At 45.1% G+C, this 13688-nt stretch overlaps 1 protein-coding gene and 1 non-coding gene across 2 annotated transcripts in view; one reads left to right on the top strand and one right to left on the bottom strand.

The window, feature by feature from the left end:
- Positions 1 to 664: 664 nt before the first annotated feature.
- Trnas-aga (transfer RNA serine (anticodon AGA)) lies at positions 665 to 746 on the bottom strand. Its single transcript has one exon. It is a non-coding gene; the product is annotated as a tRNA-Ser (tRNA).
- A 475-nt stretch (positions 747 to 1221) lies between these two features.
- LOC126419875 (ankyrin repeat domain-containing protein 50) overlaps positions 1222 to 13688 on the top strand; it is a 513285-nt gene continuing 500818 nt past the window's right edge. The window contains exon 1 of the mRNA XM_050087125.1: positions 1222 to 1686. The gene's annotated coding sequence lies outside the window, so the exon portion shown is untranslated. The remainder of the gene's footprint in view (positions 1687 to 13688) is intronic.

Raw genomic sequence — 13688 nt, 5'->3', positions numbered from 1 at the left:
CAGCCTCTGCTACAGAGAGGAAGCAGTGGTTTGGAGAATATATAAACAAAAGGCAGGAACACCGTAAACAAACTGCACACCAACTTCATAAACAAGTTGCTGTTTTTAATGTAAAACATGTATGCATGTAAAAACATACGCATCCAATTTGCAGAACGATAAAAGCAAACGCGTCTGGTGTAAAATTCTTGTCGCAATATGCTCAAGACGAAGAAGCCAGTAATAACTAATTTTATTTCGTTTCCAAGTTTTATTTGTTTGCTGAGCAACTGTTCGTGTTAATTTTTCTTAAGCAAAGATGAGTGGATAGTAAGTGCATAGTAGTGTGATGGAGAGTGAGTTGGAGGAAAAAAGTGAGGGGCAGCAAGTGAAATGAAATCGGGTTTTTTATGCGTTTTCTTCAATTATTTTTTATAGTGTTTGCATTTCAATCTTCCGCAGGAGCTATTGAAATCAATTATTATTGATATCTCCGTTTATAGTTCTCTTAGAAACGGAGGAGATGCCGGTTTTTACTGATTCTAATTTTTTTCATATCTTTGTCAGCAGTGCTTGGGTCTGTGGTATTCCTGCTTAAGATGTCCTCCAAGTGTTTAACCTTGTATTATCTTGATTATTAGTATGACGCACGCGTGTGACGAGCATTATTACGAATAAAAATGTTCGCAGTCGGTAGGACTCGAACCTACGCTCCCAGAGGGAATCTGATTTCTAGTCAGACGCCTTAACCACTCGGCCACGACTGCTTAAAGACCTGAGTTTGCTCAAACCAGTTATCAGAGCGCGTACATAACCTCTGCTGTCACTACAGGGGAGGAACGAGGAACTTACTCGCGCAGGGAGGCCCTGTACAACGAGAAGGCTTTGGCGTTTTGTCTGCGTTGGCGGGGCGGTGTCTAGTGGTGGGAGTGGGGGGGGGGGGGGAAGGGAGAGAAGTAAGCGGCTCAGCTGAGTGGGGACCGTTGTGTGCTGTGGAGGGGAGCGAGGCCGCCGCGTTGCCTGCTGCTGGCTAGTGCGTGCGTGCAGTTGGCAGACGTGCGCCCCACGCCGGTGTTAAATATTTTGACCGCTGCGGTGTCTGCGGCGGCGGCTGCGCGCCGGCAGTCCGCCTTTGACGCTGCGCAGGCGAGGACCCCGAGGCACCGTCACGTGGCGCGCACGTGCCTGCCGTCGCTCGCTTCCACTGCAGCCACCCGCGCCGGCCACCAAGAAAAAAGCTAGCGGAGGAAGTGCTCACTTCCGGCGGGGCCGGTAGCATCGCCGCTCTGCCTGTCTTCCCGACCCGCTCGCTTTCGCCAGTGCCCTGTGAGCCTCCTGCTGTGCGCCAGGGGCGCCAACTCTGCCGCGACACCGCTCGCTATTCTCGCAAACCGCCGAAGCCGACGCTGTGGGAGGTGGAACATTCAAGTGTTCCAGGTACCTGTTGTGCGTCCTTCGTGCTTTCCGTTAAGGCTGTGTTCTCTGTGCTAGTGCTCCGCCGACAAAGACAATTGCCCCGCGTCTTGGGTGCCGTCATCGTGTTAGGCACGTGTGTGTCGCAGAATTTTGTGTCGTTCCACAATTTGGAGGCCATTAATATCATCCGTGCGGGAGACGACAAAGATTTTCAGCGGTGGACTACAGTGGATAGTTTTCTGCATGTAGTCCTCATCACTTTAGCATCATCATCAGTACGCAGTTAAAACAGTGAGTAAAGCATCGTTTTATTTTCTTTTAGTGAGTAAAGCAATTAATACTCGAAGTACAACTTGTGATTCTCGAATTGCTTTAAGCAAGCACTCAGACTCTGAAGTGTTACACTCAACCTTAGTGTTTTAGCAGCTCTGCAGTATCATATTTAGGATCTGTTGCTCGTTGTATTGAAACTACGACCACACGCTTTACTGAATTAACCGTTCTCGGTGCACTTGTCGCATTAAAGTTCCATACATTGTTTTATGTTTTTATTTTTGCACTAGCAAACTTTCGAGACACTGCAGGCTAACATCACATAATGGCTGTTTAGATGCACTTAATGTATTGTAATGTGCAGCTACAGCAGTGCGGGTGAAAATAATGGGATTTATATTGATGCTGATGAGTTACGCATATAATTAGCAGACGTGGAAGATATTTCGTTACTTACACCTCATGTAATCCGAAAGTCTTCAGTAGCCTATTAAAAAAAATCCATTGTACATGAATGTGGAATATAGTTCTCTATTTTCCATGCTGGTTTTGAATGCATCTTCTTAAGCTCGTATGAGCCAACAACAAAACACACACACTAAAGTAAAGATAAAGAAATATTCAATTCACGCGCTACGTTTGGAGTTGACAGTTCGCCGCATCACGATCTTTGACGCGTTCGCTTCACCTGTCAAAAAATACACCAATATGTGGCCTCTTGGTTGCAGTTTGAATACGAGCCATTCACCAGTTAAACCATACAGTCGGAATATGTAAGGAGTAACGATTCAGATGCGCAAATAGAATGTTTATCGCCAACGTATACTGCCTTCAAAGTCACGTGACTTATTTGCCTTTTTTTAATTTTTTAAAGTTTTTCTTCTTTTACGAACATAGATCTGATTTCGTAACACTAGCAATTATTCACCATTCCTGCACTAATAAATGAATGTGTTAAAACGGAAACAATACTTTTGCTGAAAAAGTTCCGACCTTAGCACGAAATGTGAGGAAAAGCGTTATGCATTAACTCACGTAACGGTTCCGGTTTGATGCTAATGATACGCGCAGTACGCTAAGCGCTCTCCATCCTGCTCTTACGGTTTAACCACAAACCCAGGTTCAACGTTGGCAGTCGATAAAATAAAAATCTGTCGTTCTCTGCTTCGTACGTGTGCAGCAAGATAGGCTCAAATGTTGTACGATTGCGGCATCTGTCCGGAGAAAAGTAATAACTTTGAATGTTCCTGTTAACATCTTCAGGCTCGCATTGCTACCATATACTCAAGTGATCCTCGTGGATTCAGCGCTGTGAAGTCCCCACAGAATATGCTTACAGAAATTTTAGTGCGCTCCAGGAATGCCGTATTTCAATGGTAACGTGCGATGTATACAGTGTGAACACAGGTGGCGCATGCGGCTTGGAAAGTGACGTCACCGGCCATAACCGTAAGTGTGCCAAGTATCACTCGCTTGGTTTGGTGATGCTAATGGTCGACGTAATCGTTACCTATGTGATGCGAATATATATTATACCTGCAGCTGCTAAGTACGAAGTTCCAGGTATCTTTCTTGGACTTTATAGCACTGCGTCTTAAATTGCGTGTGCTGCTGCTTGAAATGAAGTTGTGTTACATTATGACGCTGAATGGTTACCATATCTTACTTTTCTTTTTCGTTACTTTTGCCACGATGAATTCGCACTTTTATTGACTTTTATTATCAGAAGTCTTCGAGCCCCGTGCGACCTGATCGCTACTAAATCTTGAGCCTCATAACACTGATGAGCCAAAACATTATAACCATCTGCTCAATAGCTTGTTTGTCCGTCTTTGGAGCTAAATACATCACTGATTCAGCGTATCAGGGATCAGACAGTTCGTTGGTAGGTTTGCAGAGGTGTGTAGCGCTACATGTCTAAGCACAGATCATGTAATTCGCGCAAATAACAAGCCGCTGATTTGCGTACGTGGTGATGGCACCCGATAGCGACCCAGATGGGTTCCTTAGGATTTAGGTAAAGCGAATTTGGTCACCGTGACATAACGTTAGTTCAATATAATGCTCTTCAGACGACTGTAGCACGGTTCTGGCACCGAAACACAGACCATTATATTGCTGAAAGATGACATCGCCGTCGGTCAAGACGTCAAGCATGAAGGGATGCAGGTGGTTCGCAGCTGTCAGCGTGTCCGGTTACTACCGCAGGTCCGATGCAAGCACTGGAGGATGTCTCCCATAGCACAATATAGCTTCCACTGGCCTACGCCCGTGGCGCGTTGCACGTTTCGAGTCGCTGTTCGCCCCCATGACGGCGTCCGTGGAGACGACCATCGACCTATTGTAGCAAAAATGTCATTCACCCGAAGAACCGACACGTGTGCATTGATCGACTGTCGAATCCCGATGATCCTGCGCCCACTGCAATCGTAATTGACGATGTCATTGGGTAAACATGTGAACACGTGGGGGTGGTAGATTGCGGAGCTCCGTATTCAACAATGTACGATGAACGGTGTGCTCGGAAACACTTGTGCGTGCACCAGCATTGTGCTCTTTCGGCAGAAATGCCACAGATAATCATCGAACCCACTTCACAGAGCAGACAAGCCTCCGAACTTTACGTTCTGTGAAGACTACTGGACGTTCAACCATTTAGCGCAGAAGGCTGCCCAAATCATAACCGGAATTTTTGCTTATTCTTACCTGCTGCTCTGCTCTCAGATCTTGCCAATAATACTGAAATCCACGCAGCTCATCTGATCTAAATTTCTTCTCATCATTGATGATCATTTTATACTATTCTTAAGTCTATAACATATGTTCTTCAGCAAACTCCTAATCAGCCTTTTTAAGTTTCGGTGTTAGAACAGATTTCTACAATCGTTTCTTGAAAGCAAAATTTTTGTCAGTTGCTGGAAACTGTAAATGAGCAACAAGCTGAGAATAACTGCGGTTTGTAGTGCTTGATTTGCGGAAAAGAACCTTTTTGACTCCTCAAATAATTTTATACTCTGCCCATATCTCCCAGTATGTCCATTTCATACGCCCAATATAACGAAATTATCAATCACTGTACTTGGAAGGTTCAACCTCTTGGCGATTTGACGATTAGTGTCCTATTTCCATGTACGCACTGATTTTTGCTTCTTCATCATACGATAACTGTTCTCCCAGTGGCATCGTCACAGTCGTGGTTTATCTACACTACGTAGACTGTCACTAATGGTGTCTGTTTCCTATTTGCCGTAAAGGCACATACACAGACACTAAAATCGCCCAGAGCCGACTGCCTTTATGCCAAAGACTGCGTTTTAATATGAAATAGGAAACGTGTTGCCCTTCTTTGAACTTCCTCGGTACACTCTGTTAATCCTATCTGGTAAGCACCCCACAACATGCAGCAGTGCTCCAAAACAGGACGGACAAGCGTTGTATAGGCGGTCTTTTTAGTAGATCTGTTGAGTCTTCTAAGAGCTCTGCGAATAAAGCTCAGTCTTTGGTTCATCTTCACCACAATACTTTCTTTGTGTTTTTTCCAGTTGTTCGTCATTGTGTTTTTTAGATTCTTAGTTACATTTCCCGGCTTTACTTTTGATTGATTTATCGTGTAACCAATGTTTAACGGATTCCAATTGCCCGTTTTCGTACCATGCAGATATCTTATCTAAATCATTTTGCAATTCCTTTTGATCTTCCTAAGGTCATCTGCAAACAACATAAGACGGTTGCTCAGATTATCTCCTAAATCGTTGATATAGATAAGGGACAACAGAAGACCTATAACACTGCCTTGGGGAAAGCCGAAAATCACTTCTGTGTTAATCGAAGACTTTCCGTCAGTTACTACGAACCGTGACCTCTCTAATATGAAATCATGAATCTAATCGCATAACTGAGACGATATTGCATAAGCACGCAATTTGATTACAAATTGCTTATGAGGTACGGTGTCAAAGGCCTTCTGGAAATCTAGAAATGGGGAATCAGTTTGAAATCCTTTGTCGATAGCACTCGACACTTCGTGTTAGTAATGAGCTAGTTGTGTTTCACAAGAACGATGTTTTCTGTATTCGTGTTGATTGTGTCAGTAGACCGTTCAAACACAAAAATATCGACGTTAATGATTTGGGCCTCTAATTTTACTTGATTACTCCTATTGCCTTTCTTAAATATCGGTGTGAGTTGTGCAACTTTCCAGTCGTTGGGTACGGATCTATCTCGAGCGAGCGGTTGTAGATGATTAAGTACGGAGCTATTGCATCAGCATTCTCAGAAAGGAATGTATTTGGTATACAACCTGGACCTAAAGACTGGCTTTTATTACATGATTCGAGCTACTTCACTACTGCGAGGACATCTGCTTCTAAGTTACTATTGTTGGCAGCTGTTCTTGTCTCGAATTCTGGAATATTTGATTCATCTTCTTTGGTGAAGGATTAACGGAAGGCTGTGTTTAGTAACTTTGCTTCAGCAGCACTATTATCGATAGTATTTCCATTGGTATTGCGCAGAGAAGGCATTGAATGTGTCTTGCCGCTAGCATACTTTACATACGACCAGAGTATCTTTGTATTTTTTGCCTCAATCACTTACGGCGAATGCCAGTACATGGTTATTTAGCAAGGGCATTGCTGGACCAGTTCCATTTTTATTTGCGCTTCTGTGTCGCCTGTAATTGTCTCTCTATAGAGAGGGCGTGAAACCATTTTTCCTCCGTTCCATACGAAAAATTCTTGGCTCTACACAACTACGAGGGCAGTTCAATAAGTAATGCAACACATTTTTTTTCTGAAACAGGGTTTGTTTCATTCAGCATTGAAATACACCAGGTTATTCCCCAATCTTTTAGCTACACAACACTATTTTTCAACGTAATCGCCATTCAATGCTACGGCCTTACGCCACCTTGAAATGAGGGCCTGTATGCCTGCACGGTACCATTCCACTGGTCGATGTCGGAGCCAACGTCGTACTGCATCAATAACTTCATCATCCGCGTAGTGCCTCCCACGGATTGCGTCCTTCATTGGGCCAAACATATGGAAATCCGACGTTGAGGAAGAACAGTCCACTGAAGTTTTGTGAGCTCCTCTCGGGTGCGAAGACTTGTGTGAGGTCTTGCGTTGTCATGAAGAAGGAGAAGTTCGTTCAGATTTTTGTGCCTACGAACACGCTGAAGTCGTTTCTTCAATTTCTGAAGAGTAGCACAATACACTTCAGAGTTGATCGTTTGACCATGGGGAAGGACATCGAACAGAATAACCCCTTCAGCGTCCCAGAAGACTGTAACCATGACTTTACCGGTTGAGGGTATGGCTTTAAACTTTTTCTTGGTAGGGGAGTGGGTGTGGCGCCACTCCATTGATTGCCGTTTTGTTTCAGGTTCGAAGTGATGAACCCATGTTTCATCGCCTGTAACAATCTTTGACAAGAAATTGTCACCCTCAGCCACATGACGAGCAAGTAATTCCGCACAGATGGTTCTCCTTTGCTCTTTATGGTGTTCGGTTAGACAACGAGGAACCCAGCGGGAACAAACCTTTGAATATCCCAACTGGTGAACAATTGTGACAGCACTACCAACAGAGATGTCAAGTTGAGCACTGAGTTGTTTGATGGTGATCCGTCGATCATCTCGAACGAGTGTGTTCGCACGCTCCGCCATTGCAGGAGTCACAGCTGTGCACGGCCGGCCCGCACGCGGGAGATCAGACAGTCTTGCTTGACCTTGCGGCGATGATGACACACGCTTTGCCCAACGACTCACCGTGCTTTTGTCCACTGCCAGATCGCCGTAGACATTCTGCAAGCGCCTACGAATATCTGAGATGCCCTGGTTTTCCGCCAAAAGAAACTCGATCACTGCCCGTTGTTTGCAACGCACATCCGTTACAGACACCATTTTAACAGCTCCGTACAGCGCTGCCACCTGTCGGAAGTAAATGAAACTATACGAGACGAAGCGGGAATGTTTGAAAATATTCCACAAGAAATTTCCGGTTTTTTCAACCAAAATTGGCCGAGAAAAAAAATGTGTTGCATTACTTATTGAACTGCCCTCGTAAATAGTTAAATAAAATGTTATGTGATAATGTATGCTTCAAAGATTCCACATACGTTTCGAGCAACGTTGGGCTCTAAGTGAAAGCAAGGCCAGCTTTTTCTCACCAGCAACAATTTGACAATCACGTTTTATAAACGAGTGATCACTCGCTGTTGATAGGAAGTGTTTTATTTTCTTGCACGTCTGTGTCTGTACTCAGCAAACCACTGTGAAATACATGGCAGAGGGCTCCTTCCTGTTCGTCGGCCGGAGTGTGGCAGAGGGCTCCTTCCTGTTCGTCGGCCGGAGTGGCCGAGCGGTTCTAGGCGCTACAGACTGGATCCGCGCGACTGCTACGGTCGCAGGTTCGAATCCTGCCTCGGGCGTGGATGTGTGTGATGTCCTTAGGTTAGTTAGGTTTAAGTAGCTCTAAGTTCTAGGGGACTGATGACCTCAGAAGTTAAGTACCATAGTGCTCAGAGCCATTTTAACCATTTTGAAACTTCCTGTTCGATTAGCGTATGGATCGCGATAAGAATGTGTGCTTAAAGGCGCCTGTTCGCGTTGTAAATTGTCATTGCGGATTGTAAGGAAGCGATGCTTTAAGTGACTGAAATGTAGGGGGCGATCAAAATGTTTGCGTCTGAGGGCGTTGCTGCAGCGTATATGCAACGTAGCGCGGCTACATACACTGAAGAGCCAAAGAAACTTGTACACCTACGTAGTATCGTGTAGGGCCCCCGCGAGCTTGCAGAAGGGTCACAACAAAACGTGGCATGCACTCGACTAGTGTTTGTAGTAGTTCTAGAGAGAACAGCACGTTGCAAGGCATCCTAGATATGCTCAGTAATGTCTGGGGAGGTTGGTTGGCAACTGAATTATTTAAACTCAGAAGAGCGTTCCAGGAGCCATTGTGAAGCAATTCTGGACATTTGGGTTGTCGCATTGTCCTGCTGGAATTGCCAAAGTGCGTCGGAATGCACAATGGACATGAATGGATGCAGCTGATCAGACAGGATGCTTACTTACGTGTCACCTGTCAAGAGTCGTATCTAGACGTATCAGGATTTCCATATCACTCCAACTGAACGCGAACCACACCATTACGTAAATGCCGGGATGGTTCCTTTGAAAGGGCACGGCCGACTTCCTTCCCTAATCCGAGCTTGTGCTCCGTGTCTAATGACCCCGTTGTCGACGGGACGTTAAACACCAATATCCTCCTCTTCCCACACCATTACAGAGCTTCCACTAGCTTGAACACTCTCTTGCTGAAATGCAGAGTCCATACACTCCCATCAGCTCGATACAATTTGAAACGACACTCATCCGACCAAGCAACATGTTTCCAGACATGAACAGTCAAATATCGCTGTTGGGCCCAGGCGATGGGTAAAGCTTTTTGTCATGTAGTCATCAAGGGCACACGAGTGAGCCTTCTGCTGCGAAAGCACATATCGATGATGTTTCGTTGAATCATTTGCACGCTGACACTTGTTGATGGCCCAGCATTGAAATCCGCAGCCGGTCCCGTTCTTGCAGGATGTTTTTCCGGCAGCAGTGATGTCGGAGATTTGATGTTTTACTGGATGCCTGATATTCACGGTACACTCGTGAAATGGTCGTACGGCAAAGTACTCAGTTCATAACTACCTGAGAGATACTGTGTCCAATCGCTCGTGCGCCGACTATGAAATGAAATGTCTTGTGGCTAAGGCCCCCCGTCGGGTAGACCGTTCGCCTGGTGCAGGTCTTTCGATTTGACGCCACTTCGGCGACCTGCGCGTCGATGGGGATGAAATGATGATGATTAGGACAACACAACACCCAGTCCCTGAGCGGAGAAAATCTCCGACCCAGCCGGGAATCGAACCCGGGACCTTACGCTTGACATTCCGTCACGCTGACCACTCAGCTACCGGGGCCGGACGTACGCCGACTATAACATCGCGTTCAAGCCGCGCGGTTTGAGGCGCCCTGTCAAGGATTGCGCTGCCCCTCCCGCCGGAGGTTCGAGTCCTCCCTCGGGCATGGGTGTGTGTGTTGTTAGGAGCATAAGTTAGTTTAAATAGTGTGTAAGTCTAGGGACCGATGACCCCCCCCCCCACACACACACACACACACCCACACACACACACACACACACACACACACACACACACACACACACACACACACACACACACTTGCGCACGCGTTCAAACTCAATTAAACGTTGATAACATGCCATTGTACCAGCAGTAACCGATCAACTGCACCAGTCATTTGTCTTATATAGGCGTTGACGACTTCAACGCCGTATTCTATCTGTCTACATATCTCAGCATTTGAATACGCATCCCTATACCAGTGTATAAGTGCTGACAGGTATGCAAGCGATTAGTGCTTGGCTGTGGCTGCGGTAAATGCAGAAACGTGAACTGCTAAATGCGTCCAACAGGACCAGCGTGCTGTTACGCATTTATTAATTGAAGACATAAAGTCTGTAAATGAGTCCGCAATCATTTTTGGCACTTTATTTTCACAAGTCCGCCTTGGTCATACAGACTACTTACACTTTATTACCGGTTTCGGCATACTACCATCATCAGATCTGTTACAAGGATAAGCATTGTGTAAGCGGCAGGTTCAATAAGTTAACGCTAAATCTAACAAGTCTTAGTGATACATAAAATATAAAATGTATATAACCACGTATAGCAGCCATACACAAGATTCAGGTATCCTGATGTAAATCGTCGTAAAGTTAAACATGTGGGTACATGGTACGTACTGCTAATACTCAGACTGCGTCTGGTATTTATACAAGAGACTAATTCCAGCAGAGGGCACTTTAGCTAGAGCGCATATTAAACCAGTGTCACCAATGTGATAATTAAATTATAGCATGCACAGTCATTAGTTAAAAATTTCTTAAAATTATTTCCCATAGCATTTCTTGGCTATCGAAGGACAACACCGGTAGACATTGTGTTATATATCCCGTAAAAAGGTCGGAATAAAAATGGAATGCCAGATCTAATTTTACCTCAAAATGCTAATTGTTCGGAGGTGCGATGAATCTCAAAGGGTACAGAGAGAGTAAAAATAACTCCACAATGGACCTGAATCTACGCTTTGTTACCTGCTAAATTTCCTGTTATGATGAAACCACTCGCAGGGATCGCCGTGGGAGAGCGATAAGTTGGGCGATGGAGAACCGTGTTGATATGCATTACAATGCGACGAAATATGTCGCAGTGTACAACAAGAATAATCGGACTTCATATATAAAATAACGTAGACTGCTGGTTCTAATAGAAAGGATCCAAATATGAGTGTGATAGCACACTGATGGATCATAATTGACGCGTCACAGTACTTCTGCTTGCCTGTGGAATTAAACTGCTAAGAGATAAAATAAATCTGTACAGGTAATTAGAGATGGTTAAGATACAAGTTCAGTAAGATAACAACTCATTATAACCCAATATTAACATTATTTTTCACAATTACCTTACAGGTGTAAAAATAGTGAACTTGCGTTTATAGAGATAGAAGAAGAAGTGGGTAGCAAGGAGCACTCTAAGACAGCCTCCTCTGTTTTATACAGTAGAACAACGTAGTAATTGCATCGACCCTAGCGGAATGAGTCCAACGATATACATATTTCTTAGCAAGCTACTTAATTCCACGACAAAATTTAATTTGTTACAACATCTGTCGGAAAATGAAGAATGTGTACGGCGCAGCATGTCTGTCGGGAACCACAGCTGTTGAACTACGAGGGGTGCTCCTGCTGCATGATAACGCACGTCCCAATATCGCAAATATCATAAGGATTAGGCAGAAGTTATGCCAACTCAAGTGGGCAACACTCTAAGACCAACCCTATAGTTCTGATCTCTCCCCATGCAATTATCACGCCTTCGGACCCTTAAAAAAAGGCCTTGAAGGATCGACATTTCTAATCGGACGAGAATGTGCAGCAGGCAGTTACAGACTTATGCAGCAGGACACGGTGTCATACTATGCAGGTATCTCCTACTTAGTACGTAGGTGGGATGACTGCCTCAGTGCTTACGGTGCTTTTTCCTGGCTGGACCATTATATATAAAAAGACCCCTCGCTGCTTTTTGGAACTTTGTAAGTACGTTTAGCGTAGAATAGTTTGGCGTTTATCTCCAGGGATCGGCAAGTTCAGTTTCTTCAGCATCGCTATGACGCTCTCGCACAGGTAAAACAAACCTGTGACCATTTGTGCTGCTCTTCTTTGTATATCTTCAGTATCAAGCATGCACGTTTGCACAAACTACTTGATCATGCACACTTGTCTAGCATTTAGTTACGTATGTGATCACCTTTAGTCTCCACCGTGTTCGAAGTATCTTCAATATTGTGGACTGCCTTAGAGTTTAAAGGTCGCTCACCACCTCGCCGCATTACGTAATGTTCTGAGAGACGTGACCTGAAAGTCAAATAGACCGTGGTTTACTGCGTATTCAGCCGAAATAATTACACTTCTAGCTGTCGCAGTTCATAAAAACGGAGGCGTAAATTTAACGCCCGTTTGGCGCGAGGAGAGCAGGGCAAATTCAAGCTATTGATTTTTGCCCCTCCTACTTCGCTTTCTGTGACGCCAGGCTGAAAAAACTGATGAGGCCAATTTCTGTTGCCTATACCGTAGTGACTATATTTCGACCGCGACTGTTCGTTGAAATTTCTATACCTTCAATTCTAAAGACATCGTATGATGGAGGTATTTGAGGTAGCACAATCTCACTCCTCCCTCCCCCGTTTTTCTATTCTGTTCGCGGTTGGTGCACTCAAGGAAGACTGTCAAAATATTGCTGTATACCCCCGATTTACTCTTGATTTTAATTATGTTGCTCTTGTACCTTCAGCCACTGCAAATTCTGTACGTAACGTAGCGGTTCCACAACTACCTTTAACTTTAACCTTTACATCTATTGCCACTGTACCGTACACTAATGTGACAAAAGTCACGTGACAGCGATATGCAGGTGCGGGACGCGGAATGGTGCTTGGAGCTAGACGCACAGGACAGTCCAGTTCCGAAATTGTTAGGGAATTCGATATCCCGACATTCACAATGTCAAGAATCTGCCGAGAATACAAAATTTCAAGCAGTACGTCTCACCAAGTACAACGCAGTGGCCGACGGCCTTCACGTAACGACGAAGAGCGGCGGTGTTTTCGTAGTGTTGTCATTGCTAACAGACAGGCAACAGTGTGTGAAACATCCGCAGAAGTGGGACGTACGACGAACGTATCCGTTTGGACAGTGATGAAATTTGGCGTTAATGGGCTTTGGCGACAGACGACCAACCCGAGGGCCTTTGCTAAAAACATCGCCTGCAGCACCTCTCCTAGGCTCGTGACCATGCCGGTTGGATCCTAGACGACTGAAAAACCGTGACGTGTTCAGATGAGTCCCAATTTCAGTTGGTAAGAGCTGATGCTAAGAGTTCTAGTGTGATGCAGGCACCACGAAGCCATAGATTTAAGTTGTCAACAAGGGGCTCTGCAAGCTGGTGGTGGCTCCATAATGGTGTGGGCTGTGTTTACGTGGCTGGACTGGATGCTCTGGTCCATCTGAACCGATCATTGACTAGACATGTTTCTATCCAGCTAATAGGAGATCATTTGCAGCCATCCGTGGATTTCGTGTTCCAAAACATGTCATCGGGCCACAGTTTGTTCGTGATTGGTTTGAAGAATGTTGTGGACATTTCGAGCGAATGATTTGACCACCCAAATCGCCCGACATGAATTCCATCGAACATTTATGGGCCATGATCAAGAGGCCAATTTATGTACAAAATACTGCTCCGGCAACAATTTCGCACTTATGGACAGCTATAAAGGCAGTATGGCTCAGTGTTTCTGCAGGGGACTTCCAACGACTTGTTGAGTCTGTGCCACGTCCAGTTGCAAAAGGGGGTCCGGCACGATAGTACGAGGTATCTCATGA

Source organism: Schistocerca serialis, chromosome 9 (assembly GCF_023864345.2).
Source record: "Schistocerca serialis cubense isolate TAMUIC-IGC-003099 chromosome 9, iqSchSeri2.2, whole genome shotgun sequence".
In the NCBI taxonomy this organism is placed as follows: Eukaryota; Metazoa; Arthropoda; class Insecta; order Orthoptera; family Acrididae; genus Schistocerca; species Schistocerca serialis.
The sequence above is the reverse complement of the archived record's forward strand: the minus strand, read 5'-3'. Positions and strand labels throughout refer to the sequence as shown.